The sequence below is a fragment of the Ranitomeya imitator genome, chromosome 10 (assembly GCF_032444005.1).
Source record: "Ranitomeya imitator isolate aRanImi1 chromosome 10, aRanImi1.pri, whole genome shotgun sequence".
NCBI lineage: Eukaryota > Metazoa > Chordata > Amphibia > Anura > Dendrobatidae > Ranitomeya > Ranitomeya imitator.
The window spans coordinates 143,723,874-143,738,891 of NC_091291.1; the positions used below are offsets into that span (position 1 = coordinate 143,723,874).

Here is a 15,018-nt window from a genome sequence, read left to right on the forward strand (position 1 = left end):
TCAGTGAAGGACACGCCCCCATATCCCCGGACCGGCCTCCTGCACAGAGCGGTCGCCGGGGAGTCCAGCGAGGGAAAGGGATGGCGCGGACCCAGCAGCCCGACACCGGACAGCACCGCACGCGATGCCGCCGACTACGGCTGGCCCCCCCCCGCGGACCTCGGCCTCCGGACCGGAATCATCAGAGGGAGATCCCTCCGGAGGTAGGAGCTCTGCAACAGGCGTCCACCTGCAGGAACAGGAAACCAAACTGAGGAGAGAGGGGCCGCCCCATTCTTATATCTCTGCTACAGGTTTCCTGTTCCTGGGGGCGGATGCCATCTCTCACGTGCGGCGCTGTCATGGTGAAGGGAAAAATAAGTGAATGACTTAATTTAAGCCAATTGTTGGCACTGGGTGCCGCGCTCGATGGTGGTAATTTTCTTGCGTCTTTTTCATACATGTGAATGGTTTTATTTTTGCTGCAGGTACAAGGATTTCCACATACGTCATTCAGATCCGTGACAGAGACGCAGAAACCAATCTGCCGCATCCCTTGCACGAGCCGTGACTGCTGCAAAAGACTGCAATGTTCCATGTAAATCTTACAGTTAGGTCCATATATATTTGGACAGAGACAACATTTTTCTAATTTTGGTTATAGACATTACCACAATTAATTTTAAACAAAACAATTCAGATGCAGTTGAAGTTCAGACTTTCAGCTTTCATTTGAGGGTATCCACATTAAAATTGGATGAAGGGTTTAGGAGTTTCAGCTCCTTAACATGTGCCACCCTGTTTTTAAAGGGACCAAAATTAATTGGACAGATTCAATAATTTTAAATAAAATGTTCATTTTTAGTAGTTTGTTGAAAACCCTTTGTTGGCAATGACTGCCTGAAGTCTTGAACTCATGGACATCACCAGATGCTGTGTTTCCTCCTTTTTGATGCTCTGCCAGGCCTTCACTGCGGTGGTTTTCAGTTGCTGTTTGTTTCTGGGCCTTTCTGTCTGAAGTTTAGTCATTACCAAGTGAAATGCTGCTCAATTGGGTTGAGATCAGGTGACTGACTTCGCCATTCAAGAATATTCCACTTCTTTGCTTTAATAAACTCCTGGGTTGCTTTGGCTTTATGTTTTGGGTCATTGTCCATCTGTAGTATGAAACAACGACCAATCAGTTCAGCTGCATTTGGCTGGATCTGAGCGCACAGTATGGCGGCTCTGAATACCTCAGAATTCATCCGGCTGCTTCTGTCCTGTGTCACATCATCAATAAACACTAGTGACCCAGTGCCACTGGCAGCCATGCATGCCCGCGCCATCACACTGCCCCCGCCGGGTTTATGCATGCCCGCGCCATCACACTGCCTCCGCCGGGTTCATGCATGCCCGCGCCATCACACTGCCTCCGCCGTGTGTTACAGATGATGTGGTATGCTTTGGATCATGAGCTGGACCACGCCTTCACCATACTTTTCTCTTTCCATCATTCTGGTAGAGGTTGATCTTGGTTCCATCTGTCCATAGAATGTTCTTCCAGGACTGTGCGGCTTTTTTAGATGTTTTTAGCCTTCTTATTCTTGATGCTTATGAGTGGCTGCACCGTGCAGTGAACCCTCTGTAGTTACTTTCATGCAGTCTTCTCTTTATGGTAGATTTGGATATTGATACGCCGACCTCCTGGAGAGTGTTGGTCACTTGGTTGGCTGTTGTGAAGAGGTTTCTCTTCACCATGGAGATTATTCTGCGATCATCCACCACTGTTGTCTTCCGTGGGCGCCCAGGTCTTTTTGCATTGATGAGTTCACCAGTGCTTTCTTTCTTTCTCAGGATGAACCAAACTGTAGATTTTACCACTCCTAATATTGTAGCAATTTCTCGGATGTTTTTTCTGTTTTCGCAGCTTAAGGATGGCTTGTTTCACCTGCATGGAGAGCTCCTTTACCGCATGTTTACTTCACAGCAAAACCTTCCAAACGCAAGCACCACACCTCAAATCAACTCCAGGCCTTTTATCTGCTTAATTGAGAATGACATAACGAAGGGATTGCCCACACCTGTCCATGAAATAGCCTTGGAGTCAATTGTCCAATTACTTTTGGTCCCTTTAAAAACAGGGTGGCACATGTTAAGGAGCTGAAACTCCTAAACCCTTCATCCAATTTTAATGTGGATCCCCTCAAATGAAAGCTGAAAGTCTGAAGTTCAACTGCATCTGAATTGTTTTGTTTAAAATTTATTGTGGTAATGTCTATAACCAAAATTAGAAAAATGTTGTCTCTGTCCAAATATATATGGACCTAACTGTACATTACTATTAGCAGCAATGCAATAATTTCCCGAACTGTATTATATACTCAATTATTATTATTCTTATCAATAAGATATCAAGATAAATGTTACACAATATCAGCTGCTTTGAAGGCATTAAGGTGACAAATATGACATCGGTGATCGGCCACAAGGGAAGGAGTCGCCATTATATGAGAGGAGTAATGACACTAGTGATCGGCCACAAGGGAAGGAGTCGCCATTGTATGAGAGGAGTAAAGACACCAGTGATCGGCCACAAGGAGAGGATCCGCCATTGTATGAGAGGAGTAATGACAATGATGATCAGCCACAAGGGAAGGAGCCGCCATTGTATGAGAGGAGTAATGACACCAGTGATCAGCCACAAGGGAAGGAGCCGCCATTGTATGAGCGGAGTAACGACACCGGTGATCGGCCACAAGGAGAGGATCCGCCATTGTATGAGAGGAGTAACGACACCGGTGATCGGCCACAAGGGAAGGAGCCGCCATTGTATGAGAGGAGTAATGACACCGATGATCGGCCACAAGGGAAGGAGCCGCCATTGTATGAGAGGAGTAACGACACCGATGATCGGCCACAAGGGAAGGAGTCGCCATTGTATGAGAGGAGTAATGACACTAGTGATCGGCCACAAGGGAAGGAGCCGCCATTGTATGAGAGGAGTAATGACACTAGTGATCGGCCACAAGGGAAGGAGCCGCCATTGTATGAGAGGAGTAATGACACTAGTGATCGGCCACAAGGGAAGGAGCCGCCATTGTATGAGAGGAGTAATGACACTAGTGATCGGCCACAAGGGAAGGAGCCGCCATTGTATGAGAGGAGTAATGACACCAGTGATCGGCCACAAGGAGAGGATCCGCCATTGTATGAGAGGAGTAATGACACCGGTGATCAGCCACAAGGGAAGGAGCCGCCATTGTATGAGCGGAGTAATGACACCGGTGATCGGCCACAAGGGAAGGAGCCGCCATTGTATGAGAGGAGTAACGACACTGGTGATCGGCCACAAGGGAAGAAGCCGCCATTGTATGAGAGGAGTAACGACACCGGTGATCAGCCACAAGGGAAGGAGCCGCCATTGTATGAGAGGAGTAATGACACCGGTGATCGGCCACAAGGGAAGGAGCCGACATTGTATGAGAGGAGTAATGACACCGGTGATCGGCCACAAGGGAAGGAGCCGACATTGTATGAGAGGAGTAATGGCACCGGTGATCGGCCACAAGGGAAGGAGCCGACATTGTATGAGAGGAGTAATGACACCGGTGATCGGCCACAAGGGAAGGAGCCGACATTGTATGAGAGGAGTAATGACACCGGTGATCGGCCACAAGGGAAGGAGCCACCATTGTATGAGAGGAGTAATGACACCGGTGATCGGCCACAAGGGAAGGAGCCGCCATTGTATGAGCGGAGTAACGACACCGGTGATCGGCCACAAGGGAAGGAGCCGCCATTGTATGAGAGGAGTAATGACACCGGTGATCGGCCACAAGGGAAGGAGCCGCCATTGTATGAGAGGAGTAATGACACTGGTGATCGGCCACAAGGGAAGGAGCCACCATTGTATGAGAGGAGTAATGACACTGGTGATCGGCCGCAAGGGAAGGAGCCGCCATTGTATGAGCGGAGTAATGACACCGGTGATCGGCCACAAGGGAAGGAGCCGCCATTGTATTAGCGGAGTAATGACACCGGTGATCAGCCACAAGGGAAGGAGCCGCCATTGTATTAGCGGAGTAATGACACCGGTGATCAGCCACAAGGGAAGGAGCCACCATTGTATGAGAGGAGTAATGACACCGGTGATCGGCCACAAGGGAAGGAGCCGCCATTGTATGAGAGGAGTAACGACACCGGTGATCGGCCACAAGGGAAGGAGCCGCCATTATATGAGCGGAGTAATGACACCAATGATCGGCCACAAGGGAAGGAGCCGCCATTGTATGAGAGGAGTAATGACACCGGTGATCGGCCACAAGGGAAGGAGCCGCCATTGTATGAGAGGAGCAATGACAATGATGATCAGCCACAAGGGAAGGATCCGCCATTGTATGAGAGGAGTAACGACACTAGTGATCGGCCACAAGGGAAGGAGCCGCCATTGTATGAGAGGAGTAACGACACCGGTGATCGACCACAAAAGGAGCCGCCATTGTATTAGCAGAGTAATGACACCGGTGATCGGCCACAAAGGAAGGAGCCGCCATTGTATGAGAGGAGTAACGACACCAGTGATCGGCCACAAGGGAAGGAGCCGCCATTGTATGAGAGGAATAATGACACCGGTGATCGGCCACAAGGGAAGGAGCCGCCATTGTATGAGAGGAGTAACGACACCGGTGATCGGCCACAAGGGAAGGAGCCGCCATTATATGAGCGGAGTAATGACACCAATGATCGGCCACAAGGGAAGGAGCCGCCATTGTATGAGAGGAGCAATGACAATGATGATCAGCCACAAGGGAAGGATCCGCCATTGTATGAGAGGAGTAACGACACCGGTGATCGGCCACAAGGGAAGGAGCCGCCATTGTATGAGAGGAGTAATGACACCGATGATCGGCCACAAGGGAAGGAGCCGCCATTGTATGAGAGGAGTAACGACACCGATGATCGGCCACAAGGGAAGGAGTCGCCATTGTATGAGAGGAGTAATGACACTAGTGATCGGCCACAAGGGAAGGAGCCGCCATTGTATGAGAGGAGTAATGACACTAGTGATCGGCCACAAGGGAAGGAGCCGCCATTGTATGAGAGGAGTAACGACACCAGTGATCGGCCACAAGGGAAGGAGCCGCCATTGTATGAGAGGAGTCATGACACCGGTGATCGGCCACAAGGGAAGGAGCCGCGATTGTATGAGCGGAGTAACGACACCGGTGATCGGCCACAAGGGAAGGAGCCGCCATTGTATGAGAGGAGTAATGACAATGATGATCAGCCACAAGGGAAGGATCCGCCATTGTATGAGAAGAGTAACGACACCGGTGATCAGCCACAAGGGAAGGATCCGCCATTGTATGAGCGGAGTAATGACACCGGTGATCGGCCACAAGGGAAGGAGCCGCCATTGTATGAGCGGAGTAATGACACCGATGATCGGCCACAAGGGAAGGAGCCGCCATTGTATGAGAGGAGTAACGACACCGATGATCGGCCACAAGGGAAGGAGCCGCCATTGTATGAGAGGAGTAATGACACTAGTGATCGGCCACAAGGGAAGGAGCCGCCATTGTATGAGAGGAGTAATGACACTAGTGATCGGCCACAAGGGAAGGAGCCGCCATTGTATGAGAGGAGTAATGACACCAGTGATCGGCCACAAGGAGAGGATCCGCCATTGTATGAGAGGAGTAATGACACCGGTGATCAGCCACAAGGGAAGGAGCCGCCATTGTATGAGCGGAGTAATGACACCGGTGATCGGCCACAAGGGAAGGAGCCGCCATTGTATGAGAGGAGTAATGACACCGGTGATCGGTCAAAAGGGAAGGAGCCGCCATTGTATGAGAGGAGTAATGACACCGGTGATCGGCCACAAGGGAAGGAGCCGACATTGTATGAGAGGAGTAATGACACCGGTGATCGGCCACAAGGGAAGGAGCCAACATTGTATGAGAGGAGTAATGACACCGGTGATCGGCCACAAGGGAAGGAGCCACCATTGTATGAGAGGAGTAATGACACCGGTGATCGGCCACAAGGGAAGGAGCCGCCATTGTATGAGCGGAGTAACGACACCGGTGATCGGCCACAAGGGAAGGAGCCGACATTGTATGAGAGGAGTAATAACACCGGTGATCGGCCACAAGGGAAGGAGCCGACATTGTATGAGAGGAGTAATGACACCGGTGATCGGCCACAAGGGAAGGAGCCGCCATTGTATGAGAGGAGTAATGACACTGGTGATCGGCCACAAGGGAAGGAGCCACCATTGTATGAGAGGAGTAATGACACTGGTGATCGGCCGCAAGGGAAGGAGCCGCCATTGTATGAGCGGAGTAATGACACCGGTGATCGGCCACAAGGGAAGGAGCCGCCATTGTATTAGCGGAGTAATGACACCGGTGATCAGCCACAAGGGAAGGAGCCGCCATTGTGTTAGCGGAGTAATGACACCGGTGATCAGCCACAAGGGAAGGAGCCACCATTGTATGAGAGGAGTAATGACACCGGTGATCGGCCACAAGGGAAGGAGCCGCCATTGTATGAGAGGAGTAACGACACCGGTGATCGGCCACAAGGGAAGGAGCCGCCATTATATGAGCGGAGTAATGACACCAATGATCGGCCACAAGGGAAGGAGCCGCCATTGTATGAGAGGAGTAATGACACCGGTGATCGGCCACAAGGGAAGGAGCCGCCATTGTATAAGAGGAGTAATGACACCGGTGATCGGCCACAAGGGAAGGAGCCGCCATTGTATGAGAGGAGCAATGACAATGATGATCAGCCACAAGGGAAGGATCCGCCATTGTATGAGAGGAGTAACGACACTAGTGATCGGCCACAAGGGAAGGAGCCGCCATTGTATGAGAGGAGTAACGACACCGGTGATCGACCACAAAAGGAGCCGCCATTGTATTAGCAGAGTAATGACACCGGTGATCGGCCACAAAGGAAGGAGCCGCCATTGTATGAGAGGAGTAACGACACCAGTGATCGGCCACAAGGGAAGGAGCCGCCATTGTATGAGAGGAATAATGACACCGGTGATCGGCCACAAGGGAAGGAGCCGCCATTGTATGAGAGGAGTAACGACACCAGTGATCGGCCACAAGGGAAGGAGCCGCTATTGTATGAGAGTAGTCATGACACCGGTGATCGGCCACAAGGGAAGGAGCCGCGATTGTATGAGCGGAGTAACGACACCGGTGATCGGCCACAAGGGAAGGAGCCGCCATTGTATGAGAGGAGTAATGACAATGATGATCAGCCACAAGGGAAGGATCCGCCATTGTATGAGAAGAGTAACGACACCGGTGATCAGCCACAAGGGAAGGATCCGCCATTGTATGAGAGGAGTAACGACACCGGTGATCAGCCACAAGGGAAGGAGCCGCCATTGTATGAGAGGAGTAACGACACCGGTGATCAGCCACAAGGGAAGGAGCCGCCATTGTATGAGCGGAGTAACGACACCGGTGATCAGCCACAAGGGAAGGAGCCGCCATTGTATGAGAGGAGTAATGACACCAGTGATCGGCCACAAGGGAAGGAGCCACCATTGTATGAGAGGAGTAATGACACTGGTGATCGGCCACAAGGGAAGGAGCCGCCATTGTATGAGAGGAGTAATGACACCGGTGATCGGCCACAAGGGAAGGAGCCGCCATTGTATGAGAGGAGTAACGACACCGGTGATCGGCCTCAAGGGAAGGAGCCGCCATTATATGAGCGGAGTAATGACACCAATGATCGGCCACAAGGGAAGGAGCCGCCATTGTATGAGAGGAGTAATGACACCGGTGATCGGCCACAAGGGAAGGAGCCGCCATTGTATAAGAGGAGTAATGACACCGGTGATCGGCCACAAGGGAAGGAGCCGCCATTGTATGAGAGGAGCAATGACAATGATGATCAGCCACAAGGGAAGGATCCGCCATTGTATGAGAGGAGTAACGACATCAGTGATCGGCCACAAGGGAAGGAGCCGCCATTGTATGAGAGGAGTAACGACACCGGTGATCGACCACAAAAGGAGCCGCCATTGTATTAGCAGAGTAATGACACCGGTGATCGGCCACAAAGGAAGGAGCCGCCATTGTATGAGAGGAGTAACGACACCAGTGATCGGCCACAAGGGAAGGAGCCGCCATTGTATGAGAGGAATAATGACACCGGTGATCGGCCACAAGGGAAGGAGCCGCCATTGTATGAGAGGAGTAACGACACCAGTGATCGGCCACAAGGGAAGGAGCCGCCATTGTATGAGAGGAGTCATGACACCGGTGATCGGCCACAAGGGAAGGAGCCGCGATTGTATGAGCGGAGTAACGACACCGGTGATCGGCCACAAGGGAAGGAGCCGCCATTGTATGAGAGGAGTAATGACAATGATGATCAGCCACAAGGGAAGGATCCGCCATTGTATGAGAAGAGTAACGACACCGGTGATCAGCCACAAGGGAAGGATCCACCATTGTATGAGAGGAGTAACGACACCGGTGATCAGCCACAAGGGAAGGAGCCGCCATTGTATGAGAGGAGTAACGACACCGGTGATCAGCCACAAGGGAAGGAGCCGCCATTGTATGAGCGGAGTAACGACACCGGTGATCAGCCACAAGGGAAGGAGCCGCCATTGTATGAGAGGAGTAATGACACCAGTGATCGGCCACAAGGGAAGGAGCCACCATTGTATGAGAGGAGTAATGACACTGGTGATCGGCCACAAGGGAAGGAGCCGCCATTGTATGAGAGGAGTAATGACACCGGTGATCGGCCACAAGGGAAGGAGCCGCCATTGTATGAGAGGAGTAATGTCACTGGTGATCGGCCACAAGGGAAGGATCCGCCATTGTATGAGAGGAATAACGACACCGGTGATCAGCCACAAGGGAAGGAGCCGCCATTGTATGAGAGGAGTAATGACAATGATGATCAGCCACAAGGGAAGGATCCGCCATTGTATGAGAGGAGTAACGACACCGGTGATCAGCCACAAGGGAAGGAGCCGCCATTGTATGAGAGGAGTAATGACACCGGTGATCAGCCACAAGGGAAGGAGCCGCCATTGTATGAGAGGAGTAATGACACCGGTGATCGGCCACAAGGGAAGGAGCCGCCATTGTATGAGCGGAGTAACGACACCGGTGATCGGCCACAAGGGAAGGATCCGCCATTGTATGAGCGGAGTAACGACACCAGTGATCGGCCACAAGGAGAGGATCCGCCATTGTATGAGAGGAGTAATGACACCGGTGATCAGCCACAAGGGAAGGAGCCGCCATTGTATGAGAGGAGTAATGACACCGGTGATCAGCCACAAGGGAAGGAGCCGCCATTGTATGAGCAGAGTAACGACACCAGTGATCGGCCACAAGGGAAGGAGCCGCCATTGTATGAGCAGAGCAACGACACCAGTGATCGGCCACAAGGGAAGGATCCGCCATTGTATGAGCAAAGTAATGACACCGGTGATCAGCCACAAGGGAAGGAGCCGCCATTGTATGAGAGGAGTAATGACACCGGTGATCGGCCACAAAGGAAGGAGCCGCCATTGTATGAGCAGAGTAATGACACCGGTGATCGGCCACAAGGGAAGGAGCCACCATTGTATGAGAGGAGTAACGACACCAGTGATCGGCCACAAGGGAAGGAGCCGCCATTGTATGAGAGGAGTAATGACACCGGTGATCAGCCACAAGGGAAGGAGCCGCCATTGTATGAGCAGAGTAATGACACCGGTGATCGGCCACAAGGGAAGGAGCCGCCATTGTATGAGAGGAGTAACGACACCAGTGATCGGCCACAAGGGAAGGAGCCGCCATTGTATGAGAGGAGTAACGACACCGGTGATCAGCCACAAGGGAAGGAGCCGCCATTGTATGAGAGGAGTAATGACACCGGTGATCAGCCACAAGGGAAGGAGCCGACATTGTATGAGAGGAGTAATGACAATGATGATCAGCCACAAGGGAAGGAGCCGCCATTGTATGAGAGGAGTAACGACACCGGTGATCGGCCACAAAGGAAGGATCCGCCATTGTATGAGCGGAGTAACGACACCAGTGATCGGCCACAAGGAGAGGATCCGCCATTGTATGAGAGGAGTAATGACACTGGTGATCGGCCACAAGGGAAGGAGCCGCCATTGTATGAGAGGAGTAACGACACCGGTGATCGGCCACAAAGGAAGGATCCGCCATTGTATGAGAGGAGTAGCGACACCAGTGATCGGCCACAAGGAGAGGATCCGCCATTGTATGAGAGGAGTAATGACACCGGTGATCGGCCACAAGGGAAGGAGCCGCCATTGTATGAGAGGAGTAACGACACCGGTGATCGGCCACAAGGGAAGGAGCCGCCATTGTATGAGCGGAGTAATGACACCAGTGATCGGCCACAAGGAGAGGATCCGCCATTGCATGAGAGGAGTAGCGACACCAGTGATCGGCCACAAGGGAAGGAGCCACCATTGTATGAGCAAAGTAATGACACCAGTGATCGGCCACAAGGAGAGGATCCGCCATTGTATGAGCAAAGTAATGACACCGGTGATCAGCCACAAGGGAAGGAGTCGCCATTGTATGAGAGGAGTAATGACACCGGTGATCGGCCACAAGGGAAGGAGCCGCCATTGTATGAGAGGAGTAATGACACCGGTGATCGGCCACAAGGGAAGGAGCCGCCATTGTATGAGAGGAGTAACGACACCGGTGATCGGCCACAAGGGAAGGAGCCGCCATTGTATGAGAGGAGTAATGACACCGGTGATCGGCCACAAGGGAAGGAGCCGCCATTGTATGAGAGGAGTAATGACACCGGTGATCGGCCACAAGGGAAGGAGCCACCATTGTATGAGAGGAGTAATGACACCGGTGATCGGCCACAAGGGAAGGAGCCGCCATTGTATGAGCGGAGTAATGACACCGGTGATCGGCCACAAGGGAAGGAGCCACCATTGTATGAGAGGAGTAATGACACCGGTGATCAGCCACAAGGGAAGGAGCCACCATTGTATGAGAGGAGTAATGACACCGGTGATCGGCCACAAGGGAAGGAGCCGACATTGTATGAGAGGAGTAATGACACCAGTGATCGGCCACAAGGAGAGGATCCGCCATTGTATGAGAGGAGTAATGACACCGGTGATCAGCCACAAGGGAAGGAGCCGCCATTGTATGAGCGGAGTAATGACACCGGTGATCGGCCACAAGGGAAGGAGCCGCCATTGTATGAGAGGAGTAACGACACCGGTGATCGGCCACAAGGGAAGGAGCCGCCATTGTATGAGAGGAGTAATGACAATGATGATCGGCCACAAGGGAAGGAGCCGCCATTGTATGAGAGGAGTAATGACAATGATGATCAGCCACAAGGGAAGGAGCCATCATTGTATGAGAGGAGTAATGACACCGGTGATCGGCCACAAGGGAAGGAGCCGCCATTGTATGAGAGGAGTAACGACACCGGTGATCGGCCACAAGGGAAGGAGCCGCCATTGTATGAGCGGAGTAACGACACCAGTGATCGGCCACAAGGAGAGGATCCGCCATTGTATGAGAGGAGTAATGACACCGGTGATCGGCCACAAGGGAAGGAGCCACCATTGTATGAGCGGAGTAACGACACCAGTGATCGGCCACAAGGAGAGGATCCGCCATTGTATGAGAGGAGTAATGACACCGGTGATCGGCCACAAGGGAAGGAGCCGCCATTGTATGAGCAGAGTAACGACACCAGTGATCGGCCACAAGGGAAGGAGCCGCCATTGTATGAGAGGAGTAATGACACCGGTGATCGGCCACAAGGGAAGGAGCCGCCATTGTATGAGAGGAGTAATGACACCGGTGATCGGCCACAAGGGAAGGAGCCGCCATTGTATGAGCGGAGTAACGACACCAGTGATCGGCCACAAGGGAAGGAGCCGCCATTGTATGAGAGGAGTAATGACACCAGTGATCAGCCACAAGGGAAGGAGCCACCATTGTATGAGAGGAGTAACGACACCGGTGATCGGCCACAAGGGAAGGAGCCGCCATTGTATGAGAGGAGTAATGACACCGGTGATCGGCCACAAGGGAAGGAGCCGCCATTGTATGAGAGGAGTAATGACACCGGTGATCGGCCACAAGGGAAGGAGCCGCCATTATATGAGAGGAGTAATGACACCGGTGATCGGCCACAAGGGAAGGAGCCGCCATTGTATGAGCAGAGTAATGACACCAGTGATCGGCCACAAGGGAAGGAGCCACCATTGTATGAGCAGAGTAATGACACCAGTGATCGGCCACAAGGGAAGGAGCCGCCATTGTATGAGAGGAGTAATGACACCGGTGATCGGCCACAAGGGAAGGAGCCGCCATTGTATGAGAGGAGTAATGACACCGGTGATCGGCCACAAGGAGAGGATCCGCCATTGTATGAGAGGAGTAATGACACCGGTGATCGGCCACAAGGGAAGGAGCCACCATTGTATGAGCAGAGTAACGACACCAGTGATCGGCCACAAGGGAAGGAGCCGCCATTGTATGAGAGGAGTAATGACACCGGTGATCGGCCACAAGGGAAGGAGCCGCCATTGTATGAGAGGAGTAATGACACCGGTGATCGGCCACAAGGGAAGGAGCCGCCATTGTATGAGCGGAGTAACGACACCAGTGATCGGCCACAAGGGAAGGAGCCGCCATTGTATGAGAGGAGTAATGACACCAGTGATCAGCCACAAGGGAAGGAGCCACCATTGTATGAGAGGAGTAACGACACCGGTGATCGGCCACAAGGGAAGGAGCCGCCATTGTATGAGAGGAGTAATGACACTGGTGATCGGCCACAAGGGAAGGAGCCGCCATTGTATGAGAGGAGTAATGACACCAGTGATCAGCCACAAGGGAAGGAGCCGCCATTGTATGAGAGGAGTAATGACACCGGTGATCGGCCACAAGGGAAGGAGCCGCCATTGTATGAGCAGAGTAATGACACCAGTGATCGGCCACAAGGGAAGGAGCCACCATTGTATGAGCAGAGTAATGACACCAGTGATCGGCCACAAGGGAAGGAGCCGCCATTGTATGAGAGGAGTAATGACACCGGTGATCGGCCACAAGGGAAGGAGCCGCCATTGTATGAGAGGAGTAATGACACCGGTGATCGGCCACAAGGAGAGGATCCGCCATTGTATGAGAGGAGTAATGACACCGGTGATCGGCCACAAGGGAAGGAGCCACCATTGTATGAGAGGAGTAAGGACACCGGTGATCGGCCACAAGGGAAGGAGCCACCATTGTATGAGCAGAGTAATGACACCGGTGATCGGCCACAAGGGAAGGAGCCGCCATTGTATGAGAGGAGTAATGACACCGGTGATCGGCCACAAGGGAAGGAGCCGCCATTGTATGAGAGGAGTAATGACACCGGTGATCGGCCACAAGGGAAGGAGCCACCATTGTATGAGAGGAGTAATGACACTGGTGATCGGCCACAAGGGAAGGAGCCACCATTGTATGAGAGGAGTAATGACACTGGTGATCGGCCACAAGGGAAGGAGCCACCATTGTATGAGAGGAGTAACGACACAGGTGATCGGCCACAAGGGAAGGAGCCGCCATTGTATGAGAGGAGTAATGACACCGGTGATCGGCCACAAGGAGAGGATCCGCCATTGTATGAGAGGAGTAATGACACTGGTGATCGACCACAAGGGAAGGAGCCGCCATTGTATGAGCGGAGTAATGACACCGGTGATCGGCCACAAGGGAAGGAGCCGCCATTGTATGAGAGGAGTAAGGGTGATGGGACGGTGAGACCGGTGGGTTTGTGGTGGGAGCGCGGTGTCCGGCGGGGGCTCATTACATTACAGGGGATGACTTCTGTGTAATGCCTTAAGCCCCGGCTTTCTCTATAAGTAACGGACCGATCATAAGAAGCTTTCCCCAGTCTGCACTGTCCACCTGCTCCTAAGCTGCCGCCCGAATTACCGGGGACGCTTCTTATACTCATCTCCCTGGATGGAAAGTCACAAAACTTCAGTAAATTTCTAATAGAATAGTAAAGCGCTGCGGAATATGTTGGCGCTATATTACGATTATTACTATTATTAAATGATGCGCTTCAAGTCTTCACCATTTTGCTTCCTGTCACAGAATAGAAATGTTCTTACTTTATATTTAATTTGTTGCTGAAGTCTCTGAAAGTCTGAACCAGTCGGTGAATTCACGTGGAAATAAAATCCTTCCATCTATGGAATGAGAGCGTGCGGGAACATTACTATCCACTCACTCTGCCGGTCACAGCTGAGGGTTTGTTTCTTTGTATCCAGTCTGGACAGCACTCTGCAAATCTGTGATGTCCCGATAGATTGTTACAAAGTATCAGCGCAGGGGACGGTGCAGACTGGATGCAATTGTAACAAATGCTCAGCACTGAGGCAGAACGGGGCTGCACAACCTTTCATCTTCTGGATGTAAAAAAAAAAAGTTTTCAGTTCTTCACCATTTTCAAGATCTCTGTTGCCGTCAATGAATAGTAACAATGTGTATCAGAAAGTTGCAGTGTGACGAGGCATTAAACAGGCTCCGGGATATAAGACATGTGATCCTAGTGACCATTGGATTCAATATGGAATAGTTAAAGGGAACCTGTCACCTGAATTTGGCGGGACTGGTTTTGGGTCATATGGGCGGAGTTTTCGGTTGTTTGATTCACCCTTTCCTTACCCGCTGGCTGCATGATGGCTGCAATATTGGATTGAAGTTCATTCTCTGTCCTCCGTAGTACACGCCTGCACAGGGTAATCTTGCACAGCGCAGGCGTGTACTATGGAGGACAGAGAATGAACTTCAATCTAATATTGCGGCCAGCATGCAGCCAGCGGGTAAGGAAAGAGTGAATCAAACAACCGAAAACTCCGCCCATATGACCCAAAACCAGTCCCGCCAAATTCAGGTGACAGGTTCCCTTTAGTTATATTTTAACCCATTCCGTACTCCTGGGCAAATGGTCTGAATCACAGCAAACCACTTTAACCACATAACTCTGGACACCGGC

General features: G+C 51.9%; 1 long non-coding RNA gene across 1 annotated transcript in view; it reads right to left on the reverse strand.

Annotated features, from left to right (window-relative positions):
- LOC138651515 (uncharacterized) overlaps positions 1-15,018 on the reverse strand; it is a 31,459-nt gene that overhangs the window by 15,907 nt on the left and 534 nt on the right. The gene's annotated exons all lie outside the window — the stretch shown is intronic.